The sequence below is a fragment of the Pelmatolapia mariae genome, linkage group LG18 (assembly GCF_036321145.2).
Source record: "Pelmatolapia mariae isolate MD_Pm_ZW linkage group LG18, Pm_UMD_F_2, whole genome shotgun sequence".
NCBI lineage: Eukaryota > Metazoa > Chordata > Actinopteri > Cichliformes > Cichlidae > Pelmatolapia > Pelmatolapia mariae.
In genome coordinates, this window is record NC_086243.1 from 1,487,687 (window position 1) to 1,499,130 (window position 11,444).

The window sequence follows — 11,444 nt, forward strand, 5'->3', positions numbered from 1 at the left end:
GCAGGTCGATGCTCCAGGAAGCAAAATAAGTACATTTGAGTCTATTGTATAATGGATTTACCTTAACCATCAAGTTCTGCTGCTATTTTAAGAGCACTCCCATTTCTGTCTGCTTATGAAACTGTGACATGAACAGTATATCATTCAGTGTGTCACAATGATGACAACACTTTAACTTGAACTTTGTTTGGGGACGGGGATGAACATGAATGGAGTACGATGGGGTGGTAAGCAAAGGCTGTGTTGGTCCCATGGATGTGCACACAACAGCATGCAAGAGGTTGTTTGCAGTGAATGAATCCAGCTCTTATCACCTGTGATAATCCACAAGTTTGAGATCACATAAAAGTGGTCTCAGTGGAACTCTGAGCCATCTAAAATAGCAGTTGTACTGGAAGTGGTCCAGAGATACCCAGGAAGGCACATATGTACTGTGTACAGTGCTGTGTCTACACAGAAGACAATTTAGCAAAGAACCAGTTTTAAAATGTATCTTTGCTACCAGCAGTTTGTTTGGGGGGGGGGCATGATTTGCTTCTAATTTTTTAGTTGAATTTATGAAAACATTTGGTAAAATATACATAAAACAGTTTAACATTTATAAAACTGAAACTTTAATTCAGAATGAAACATTTTAAATTGTTGGTTCAAATCATCATCAATCTGTAGGAGGGGGTGAGATAAAGGCCCCAGGGTGAGTGTTGACAGCCATCTGTAAAACACAGTGGACACTCTGCCATAGTTTGGGGCTGAAGTCACTGATGTCATTGATCTCGTCAGAATTAATGGAATTATGAGCAAAGAGAAGTACTGTGACATCATCCAGCCTCCCCACAGTCTGGACCTCAACATTATAAAACAGCATGAATCCCACTGACAGAGACTGGAACAAAAGGTGCTTCAGAGAGTTCAGACTGTACTGAGTAAAAGTCACTTTAAGCTTGTTTGAATTTTTTTCTGTTTTTAACCTAATATACTGTATTTACATATATGTGTGTGTGTTTTTAATGTAAATGTAATTTTAAAAAGGAGTGACTTTACACTCTTTATGGTCCTTGGAGAGTGAGTGTGTTTGTTGATCTGTTCACATCCATTACATATAAAACTTGATAACTTGTTCTCTGCAGCAGTGACCGGACTCCTGAATGACTTTACTCTAACAGCTACTTTTGTGACCTTGCAGTGGATCCATCCAGACTAGTCAGAGGGGCCTTTTTAAAAACGACAGCAGACAGAACAGCAGACACGGACAAAACGGAGGCCTGAAAATAGCCGGGTGGAGGAGAGGATAAAAACACATGGAGGAATGAGGGGGGTGGCAAGGGAGAAAGATGAAACCATCACCACCCCTGGACTGTGTGAAAGTCTTTGGTGCCCAAGTCCAGCCTGATTGGACTGTTGATGACGTGTGACTTCAGAGTGCAGTGAAAGCTGAAGCTGGCAGTAGCTAGTTGGAAACCAGGCCTTTACCCTCAGCGAGATGAGCCAGTGGGAGCAGAGTGGATTTGAGTGTCGGGCCTAGCATCTATACTGCCTATAAAAACCTGGAGTATGTGCCTGTTTATCAGTCAATCCGACTGCTGAGCAAATTCTCACGTTTTGAAATGCTGCAATAAAAAGTTTGTGCCTTGTCCAGCTGAGATGTAAAGAATTTGTTTTGTATATGATCAGTGAACAATAGCACAGACATTCAGTCGTTATGTTGCTCTTCTGTTAGTTAGCCATCATTTGCTTTGCACCAAGCATACATTGTCTAGAAGATGACTTTGCACTGATGCCCACTCTGTATCGCATGGAGTGATTTTTACTTCAGTTCAGCAAGAACGACTCACCGTTTCTCTCACACGCAAGTTCTCATAAGACTGTTGTGATCTAGCTTGTGCACAGATTTCATCACATATGTGTGTGCTTCAGCAGTTTGTGTATGAGAGTGTGAGAGGATGGGCAGGTGTTGGGCTGGATAAGTTCAGAGATGCACTTTGAGTTGATGGAAGCCAACAGCTGCCTTACCGTTTTACAGAGTGACATGGTAGTGGGTAAGAATGGCCCGGGCAGGAATGTGAAGCACCAAGCTGCTTCCCTGTGCCAGCTCCTAGGAGAGCGGCTCTATTTCTATCTGTTTATTGATCTGTTCACATCCATTTTTATCTGATTCTGTCTCAGTGCCTGCTTTTTTACTTTATTAAAACTTAACCATAGACGATATTTTCATTCACTGTCCACATTATTTCATTTAAAACTGGTTTGTTGCACTTATAGTTTTGATCATTATGATGGCTGAATACCAGTCTGTGTATGTTGAATGTTAATATTTTAGTTGACAAATGAATCCGTCTTGCAGTGGGCTGAGAATGCACTCGAACCTCCACCGAAGCAGCTCACTCTTTGGACGATATTTACTTTTAAAGGAATATTATTGTATTGTGTATGTATCCATTTGTCTTCTTTGTTCTTTTTAAACCTTAGTTTAAAGTGCAGTAAAAAGAAGTGCAAAGTGCAGGCTTTTGTTTGCCTTGTTAAAATCTATGTTAATATAAATGACAGAACTTTGAGTATAATTATTTTGTATTTATGTGGATATGAAACACACACCATTCATTTTGTTGTATAATGAGGTTAAATGTGTGGTTCACTTGATGGTTATTACTCTGTTGACATTGAAGGAGAGGTCACAGGTCAAATATGACATAATATTTGAAATATGGTCGTTTTTGACAATGCATTCTTTCACATTGTGGTTTCTAAGTTATGAGGGGTTTTTTTTGTCAATTTTCAACCAATAAATCATTGAGTTGACCTTGAAGACCTGGATGGATGTAGCCCAAACTGTAACATGACCCCACTCTACAAAGTTTTATCAAAATGTGCTCAACACTTTTTTAGCTATTGTATTTTCAGACAGAGTGGTACACACATACATACACATGCAAACATGACAAACAAACAAAACCACCTTGGAAAATTTAAAGTCTTATTAAAATTCTGGATTTTCCAGATCATACTCTTAATTATAACTAAGAAAATTACTTTGTTTTCTTTGTTTCCTCCACCTAATACCCGCTTTTATGGAAGAGGATTGGGGCCACTGGGGGGGAAAAGTGGGGACTTTATTTCCCCCCAGAATCCTGGACTGGCTGGTGGAGCGACGGAATAAGACTTTGAAGCCCATGATTCATAGGTTTATTCACGAGGATGAGAGCAATCAGGATCACTGGTTAGAACCTTTGTTGCTTGCAGTGCAGGAGGTGCCCCAGGCCTCCATGGGATTTTCTCCCTTTGAGCTGCTGTTCGGCAGGAAGCTTGATTAAGGAAAACTGGGAGGAAGGTCCAAGCCCAGCTAAGAAGGACATTCAGTATGTTCTGGACCTGAGAGCAAAGACACACACTGGGAAGGTTATCACGAGAAAATTATCTCCAGGCTCAGGAACTTCAGCAGTGCCTGTACGGCAGAGCGGCTAGAGGGAGACAAAGTGCTTGCATTACTCCCTTCTCCCATCTCAAAGTTGCTCAGCAGGTTGCAAGGAGCCTTCATGGTCACACAGCAAATGGGTAATAGGTGTTGACTATGCAGTGGTGCGGTCGGACAGGAGAGGAGCCACACAGGTATATCACCTTAACCTTCTCAAAACATGGAGAGAGGCCAAACCCACTTCTCTGGTGAGGGAGAGAGATGAGTTTGGCCAGAGGTGCCCAGTTCCTCCCTCCCTCCATTATGATGACCATCACACTCAGGCTGAGCGAGTGAATGTTGCTGCGTTGCAACAGCATTTTGCAGATGTTCTCCCCATGCCCGGCCGTACCTCTCTGATAGAGCACCATTTTGAAACGTGTCCTGGTGTGACAGTGCACTCACGGCCTTACAGGTTACCTGAAGGACAAATTGTTCAGAAAGAATTGGCTGAGGTGCTAAAGATGTGGGAGTATTAGAAGAGTCTTACAGCGCTTTGTGTAGCCCCATAGTTCGTGTGGAGAACAAAGATGGGTCTATGTGGTTCTGTGCTGACTATTGTAAGGTGAGTGAGGTGTCACTTATCCCAGGACCTGGGTCGACGAGCTCCTGGACCGGTTAGGCACTGCTCGTTTTGTCACAATAGTGGATTTAACCAAGGGATAGTGGCAGATTCTTTTTGTCCAGAGTTTAAGGAAAAATACAGCGTTCTCCACTCAGTACGGTTTGTACCAATTTGCTTGTTTGGAGCTCCAGCCAATTTCTAGCATCTCATGGACCAAGTGCTGCGTCCGCATGCTGCATGTGCTGCCACCTATCTGGATGGCTCGGTAGGCTCGGCCAGATGGCTCCCCGGCCTCAGGGCGGTGGAGGTATGTGGTAGGGGTGTGGTCTGCGGCTATGCTGCAGAAGAATGGTGAGGCAGTGGGCTGGGACTGCTTTGGGGAAAGCTGTGCCAGGAACAAGTCGGCTGAAAAGCTGCGCAGAGTGATCTTTGGAGGGGGGGATGCAAATAAAACATTACTAGTACTACAACAGTGTGCAGTACATTTTATTCCTGTTTGTGTACATTTTTCACTTTGAATGTACAGTACTGTGTGAAACTTTTCTAGTCTAAAATAGGTGCAGTGTGCAATATACATAAAAATACAGTCCATAAGGCAAAAGTAGAGTTTGCACATTGATAACAAGGTTTAAAGTCAATATTTGGTAGGACCAACACGGCTTGAACTCTCTTCTAGAAGCTGTTTGGTAATATTTTTTAAAGTAGTCATCAGAAATAGTTCTTCGGGTTTGTCGGAGGATATTTAAAACTCTTCTTTGGATGTTGGCTGACTTTTTTCTGTTCTCTGTCAAGGTGACCACACACTGCTTCAATAAATAACGACCCAGCCATACGCTCTGAATCATTGCTGAGCTAAAATTGAGCCACTGAGTAATTCCACCTGAAATGAACATAGGCCTTCTGCTCTAACAGGCTCCGATTTGCACAAAATATATAAAGTTTGACATGAAATTTAATCTTCATATATCAAATACTTGATCTTTTTTGTCAAAGGTCAAACAAAGGTCCATCCTGCAATTTTCAGTCTCTTTGTTTTCTGCACATTGAAATTTGAGGCAATATTTGAACATGTATATCTCAAAAACGACTCTTTACTGCTGTTTCTTACCATCAGAATTAATCAGGAACTGTAATTTGGGTCAAAGTCTTGGTTATTTAAAATATGGAGAAAAAAAATCTTGCTGACCTGTAAACAACTTAATTTTGCAAAAGTTTAATGATAAAGTCTGAATGGTATATAGTTATATGTTACATAAATCCAGAATAAAATATGTCCAATATTTTTTTAACATGAAATTGTTATTTAACAAAATGAAGAAAATATTTTCAATGAACTTTCATTTACTGAGCACATATGACAAAAATAGTAACATCATCAGAAAGTCTTATGTGAATGACACAAAGTTTGGCTCTGTGTGTCAGATACTGTTCGTCTGATGAAGATTTTAGGTAAAATTATAATTTGATTCTTGTCAAAACTGTCGCCTTTGGAAACTTTTGGTAGACCTTGGAAATTCCAACGTCTTGCTCCTTGGAAGAAAAATATCTAAAAAAAGAGGGATGACTCAAGACTTTTGCACAATGCTGTAATTCTGAAACTATTTGCTCTTCCAGGTTTTTACAGAGTGCTGAATCCTTCCACATCTTTACTTTTGGAAGTTGCATTGAATCCTTTTTGGAAATCAGGTTGTAGACGAGCGGATTCTGATTCAAAACTTAACCTGATAAAATCGTCTGTTCTACTATTTCCTTCATGCTTCTCGCTACAGACTATAAAATGATCCTGTTAACTTTCTTAGATGTCAGCTCCCGTCTCAGGAGTACCATGCAGTGTTGGAGCATCTGACAGGCTGATTAATGTATAGTATGTCATCTTCTCAATATAGCAACAGGCCCACACATAACAGGCCCGCCTGCTTTTTTAGTGCTGTGCTATTTTAAGCCTGAACACTTGCTTATTAGGAATAAAGTCTGTGTCTTTCCATGGTCGAGGTTTATGGCAGGCAGTGCGTTATGAAACATAATATTTTACTCAGGTCTGATTTTTTCTTTTCTTTTTTAGAATCCAAGCAAAACTGTTGATATGGAAAGAAGTTGTATGAGTAGCAAAGAGATGGAGACACTGACAGTTTGATAATATGTTGTTTGTGACGACAGACTGAGAGAGTTTCTTTATGGAAAATAAATGTCTGTAATGTGTAAATGATATTTTGTCTGAGCTAGATTTCAGCCTTTGTGACAAATAAAAGTCTGTGATTGGATTAAGCATTAATGTCTCTCCTGTGAAAAGTCTATTTTAGTATTGATTTTACACCAACATGACAGTCTGCTCTTTTCTAGGGTTTGTACTTGACTCTATGCTGTGTGTGTTTTTAAGGCATTTTAAGAGTCTTTATTTTAACCCTTTCATACATTAATTACTTTTTTCTTAAGTATTTTTATTCATCTTTAGACATGAGAAAAATGATTTTTGAACTTCATTTTGTTAACTTTTCAAAGAGTTTTGTACATGTCCACTGATACCTGGTGGGCCGGTCTCTAGTCAAAATGATTTTTTGTCCCAGTCCAGCCCTGGGCACGACACGCAGTGAATTAATCTGAGAAGGTGCATTAAAAAATAAATGGCCGCGCCAGCAGTGCACATCGCAAATTAGCTCGCATAGACACATTAGTTGTACCGCTTCTTAATGACGGTATCTTAGCTAACAACCCCAACTATCAGATTCAACTTGTAATTGGCTAAAAATAACTTAGTCTACTGGTGAGAGGGACGTTGTTAGTTTTCCACATTCCAACACTTCAAATGCTTCAGGAGCTTTTCGCTCAGCGCAGCATCAGTACCACGGAAATACACGGGTACATCCGTAGACTCGAGACACAATGCGTTTTTGGGACTTTCAGATGTATGGACCAATGTTTTCTTTTCTGATCAAACCAGAAATCTTTAATGAGCAGCTGGATTTTTCTCGCATTAACTGGTTGAGTTAATGCCAGTTAATGCGACATCGAAGCAGCTGGAATCCACAGCTGTGCGTGTTCATGGAGCTGCATTTTCACCTCCTGGACATCACTACCTGAGTTTAACTGTCTAGAGAACATTGCAGAGGCCTTATTGACAGTTTTTGGCTCTACATATCTGTGTGAGCAGATTTTCTCTCACATGAGTAGGGATGGGTATCGAAAACCGGTTCTTGTTGAGAACCGGTTCCCACTGTTTCAATACCTTGGAATTGTTTGCAAACGATTCCCTTATCGATTCCAGTCGCCCCGAATGACGTCACCGCATTGCGGAGCGTCATTTACCTGGCAGGAAACATGGCGGCTCAAACGCTCTAAAGTTTGGTCATACTTTACGAGAACGGATGACATCAGGGCAACTTGCAATACTTGCAAAGTAGATATTTCATTTAAGGAGGAAACACTACGAATATGCAAAAGCATTTGCTCACAAAACACGCGATGACCTTAAATGAATGTCGTGTTTTTAATTCCGCTCCGGACTCGTGAATCTCAACCCAGCAGCAGCGGTAACGTTTGCACGTCCTCTCCCGTTAATACGGCAGGTAAATAATCAACTAACAGTGCATATTATGTTAGCGCGATCTGCCTTATTACAAAACCTGCCATTACTGTGCATTTAGGTGACCATGATGAGACAGACAGAGTCTGGCTGGCGCTCGCTGGCAGTTGTCGCTGCAGTCTACCGGTAGCGTCTCCTTTCAGGTCAGAATGTCACCGAGCAGTGACTAAGTTTGTGGTCAAAGGCTTGCACCCATTTGCCACAGCAGATGCCCCCGATTTTCGGTAAGTGAATGTGTTTAATTGTAGGCAGGGACATTACTGGATATTCTTGTGTAATTGCTACAGAATAATTTATGTTATACTTTGTTATTGCTACAGAAGAATATTTATTTTATTGTTTTACATTTACAATTTTTTTCCCCGGGGACCCTGTGACACCCCATTGAAGAGCCATACGCTGTGGATCTCTTAAGATCTCACTGTTGGGTTTGTAAGGCCATGTTACTCCTCAATTTCTATCTTGTTCAAAGAGAAGATATAAAACAAAGTTCTAAGCTAATCGACCTTAGTGTTCTCCTTTTTTAAACAGAATCAATAAGAGAATTGATAAAGAATCGAATCGTTAAACAGAATCGAAAATGGAATCAGAATCGTGAAAATCTTATCAATACCCATCCCTACACATGAGTGTCCTCAGGCAGCCTCTGAATGCTGGACACTCGGAGACCTGTGTCTCTGAGTGGGAGACCAGAGATCACATTAACATGTGTATCTCTGTATTAACAGACATGCCATATTGGCCCAGTTTATCTTTCTTATCATTGTTGTGAGGAGACCATAAATAGTATTTGCATTTTCTGTTGTACAGTTCATTTGCTGTTATGGATAAAAAGTGTCTTTTTTTGTTTCAAAATAGCTGATAACTATTCGCTGATAGCTGCCAACATCTGCAAACAAATATAATTCTATAACGTGGTTCTATATAGTGTGTAACTGTTCATATAGAGCGTTATTAAATTTATTGCTAATGCAATCATATGGCGCATTGACTTCTGAGGGAATTTTAGATGGCACTCATCATCAGAAAGGTTGCCGACCCCTGACATAGATCATCGCGATGATGTTGTTTATTATAAAAGAATGAAAACATTTAAACGTCTATCTGACCTGCATGCTGATATATGTCTCCTTCAGGAAACACATCTCTCTAAGAGCGATCATATTGATCTTAAAACAACCAAATATAATCAAGTATTTTATTCAAATTATAATTCAAGACAAAGAATTTTGATCAATAAAAATATACAAGCAATATAAAACCACTGTAGATCCTGAAGGTTTTGCACATACACACCTACACTCTGCCGATAGATAGATACCCTACTGGGATAATAAGCTGCCCAAAGGAAGTGATAGAAACAGCTGATATCAAGACAACAAAGCTCCTGACCATGTATGGAGGGTTTCACCCCAAATCCAGCACCCTGAGATTGTACGTCAAGCAGAAGAAAGGAGGCCCAAGAATACTGAGTGTCCACTATCCAGGATGAAACAACATGAATGTCCATGAATGCATCAGGAACACTAAGCACAAGTGCTTAGTGAATACCTCAGGCAGAAGAAACCCAAGAAAGAAGACGAGCAAGTGGAAAAACCACCACGGAAGAACAGGCGCCCGCAGGGTTTGTACTGAAGGCAGAAAAAGTGGCTGACATCCAGAAATCCTACCAGTGGCTGGTTGAAAGACAGCACAGAGGCACTACTCATGGCAGCACAAGAACAAGCCCTTAAGCACAAGATCAATAGAGGCTGGGGTCTACCACACTATACAAGCCCCAGGCACAGGCTGTGCAAAGATGCCCCTGAAATAAACCAACACCTAAGAGCAAGGTTCAAGATGATAGCAGGCAGGGCATACATGGAATGCCATTACCAAGTTGCTGTCATAGTATACAGGAATACAGTGGCTTGCAAAAGTATTCGGCCCCCTTGAACTTTCCCACATTTTGTCACATTACAGCCACAAACATGAATCAATGTTATTGGAATTCCACGTGAAAGACCAATACAAAGTGGTGTACACGTGAGAAGTGGAACGAAAATCATACATGATTCCAAACATTTTTTACAAATAAATAACTGCAAAGTGGGGTGTGCGTAATTATTCAGCCCCTTTGGTCTGAGTGCAGTCAGTTGCCCATAGACGTTGCCTGATGAGTGCTAATGACTAAATAGAGTGCACCTGTGTGTAATCTAATGTCAGTACAAATACAGCTGCTCTGTGACGGCCTCAGAGGTTGTCTAAGAGAATATTGGGAGCAACAACACCATGAAGTCCAAAGAACACACCAGACAGGTCAGGGATAAAGTTATTGAGAAATTTAAAGCAGGCTTAGGCTACAAAAAGATTTCCCAAGCCTTGAACATCCCACGGAGCACTGTTCAAGCCATCATTCAGAAATGGAAGGAGTATGGCACAACTGTAAACCTACCAAGACAAGGCCGTCCACCTAAACTCACAGGCCGAACAAGGAGAGCGCTGATCAGAAATGCAGCCAAGAGGCCCATGGTGACTCTGGACGAGCTGCAGAGATCTGCAGCTCAGGTGGGGGAATCTGTCCATAGGACAACTATTAGTGGTGCACTGCACAAAGTTGGCCTTTATGGAAGAGTGGCAAGAAGAAAGCCATTGTTAACAGAAAACCATAAGAAGTCCCGTTTGCAGTTTGCCACAAGCCATGTGGGGGACACAGCAAACATGTGGAAGAAGGTGCTCTGGTCAGATGAGACCAAAATGCAAAACGCTATGTGTGGCGGTAAACTAACACTGCACATCACTCTGAACACACCATCCCCACTGTCAGATATGGTGGTGGCAGCATCATGCTCTGGGGGTGCTTCTCTTCAGCAGGGACAGGGAAGCTGGTCAGAGTTGATGGGAAGATGGATGGAGCCAAATACAGGGCAATCTTGGAAGAAAACCTCTTGGAGTCTGCAAAAGACTTGAGACTGGGCGGAGGTTCACCTTCCAGCAGGACAACGACCCTAAACATAAAGCCAGGCCAACAATGGAATGGTTTAAAACAAAACATATCCATGTGTTAGAATGGCCCAGTCAAAGTCCAGATCTAAATCCAATCCAGAATCTGTGGCAAGATCTGAAAACTGCTGTTCACAAACGCTGTCCATCTAATCTGACTGAGCTGGAGCTGTTTTGCAAAGAAGAATGGGCAAGGATTTCAGTCTGTAGATGTGCAAAGCTGGTAGAGACATACCCTAAAAGACTGGCAGCTGGAATTGCAGCAAAAGGTGGTTCTACAAAGTATTGACTCAGGGGGCTGAATAATTATGCACACCCCACTTTGCAGTTATTTATTTGTAAAAAATGTTTGGAATCATGTATGATTTTTGTTCCACTTCTCACGTGTACACCACTTTGTATTGGTCTTTCACGTGGAATTCCAATAAAATTGATTCATGTTTGTGGCTGTAATGTGACAAAATGTGGGAAAGTTCAAGGGGGCCGAATACTTTTGCAAGCCACTGTATATATATTCAGTAATGGACATACATTCTCATATCTGTACATACATTTATTCTTATAATTATCACATTCCTATTCTTATATTTTGCTGCTTCTTCATGTTACCTGTATTTTGCACACCTCTGTTGCTTGTGAAGGTTGCACACAATAATTTCACTCACGCGTGCTGTACCAGTGCACATGTGATGTCACAATAAAAGTGATTTGGATTTTTTTTTATTTTTTATTCCAGGATCAACATCTGAGATCTTCGTCCAGAAGAGCGTGCTGTCCTCGCCCTTTGTTTTCTAGTTTTCACCGGCTGGACAGTAAGATAATGCTCCAATAACCAGACTTATTTTCCTTTTTTGTGCTGATTTATTGAA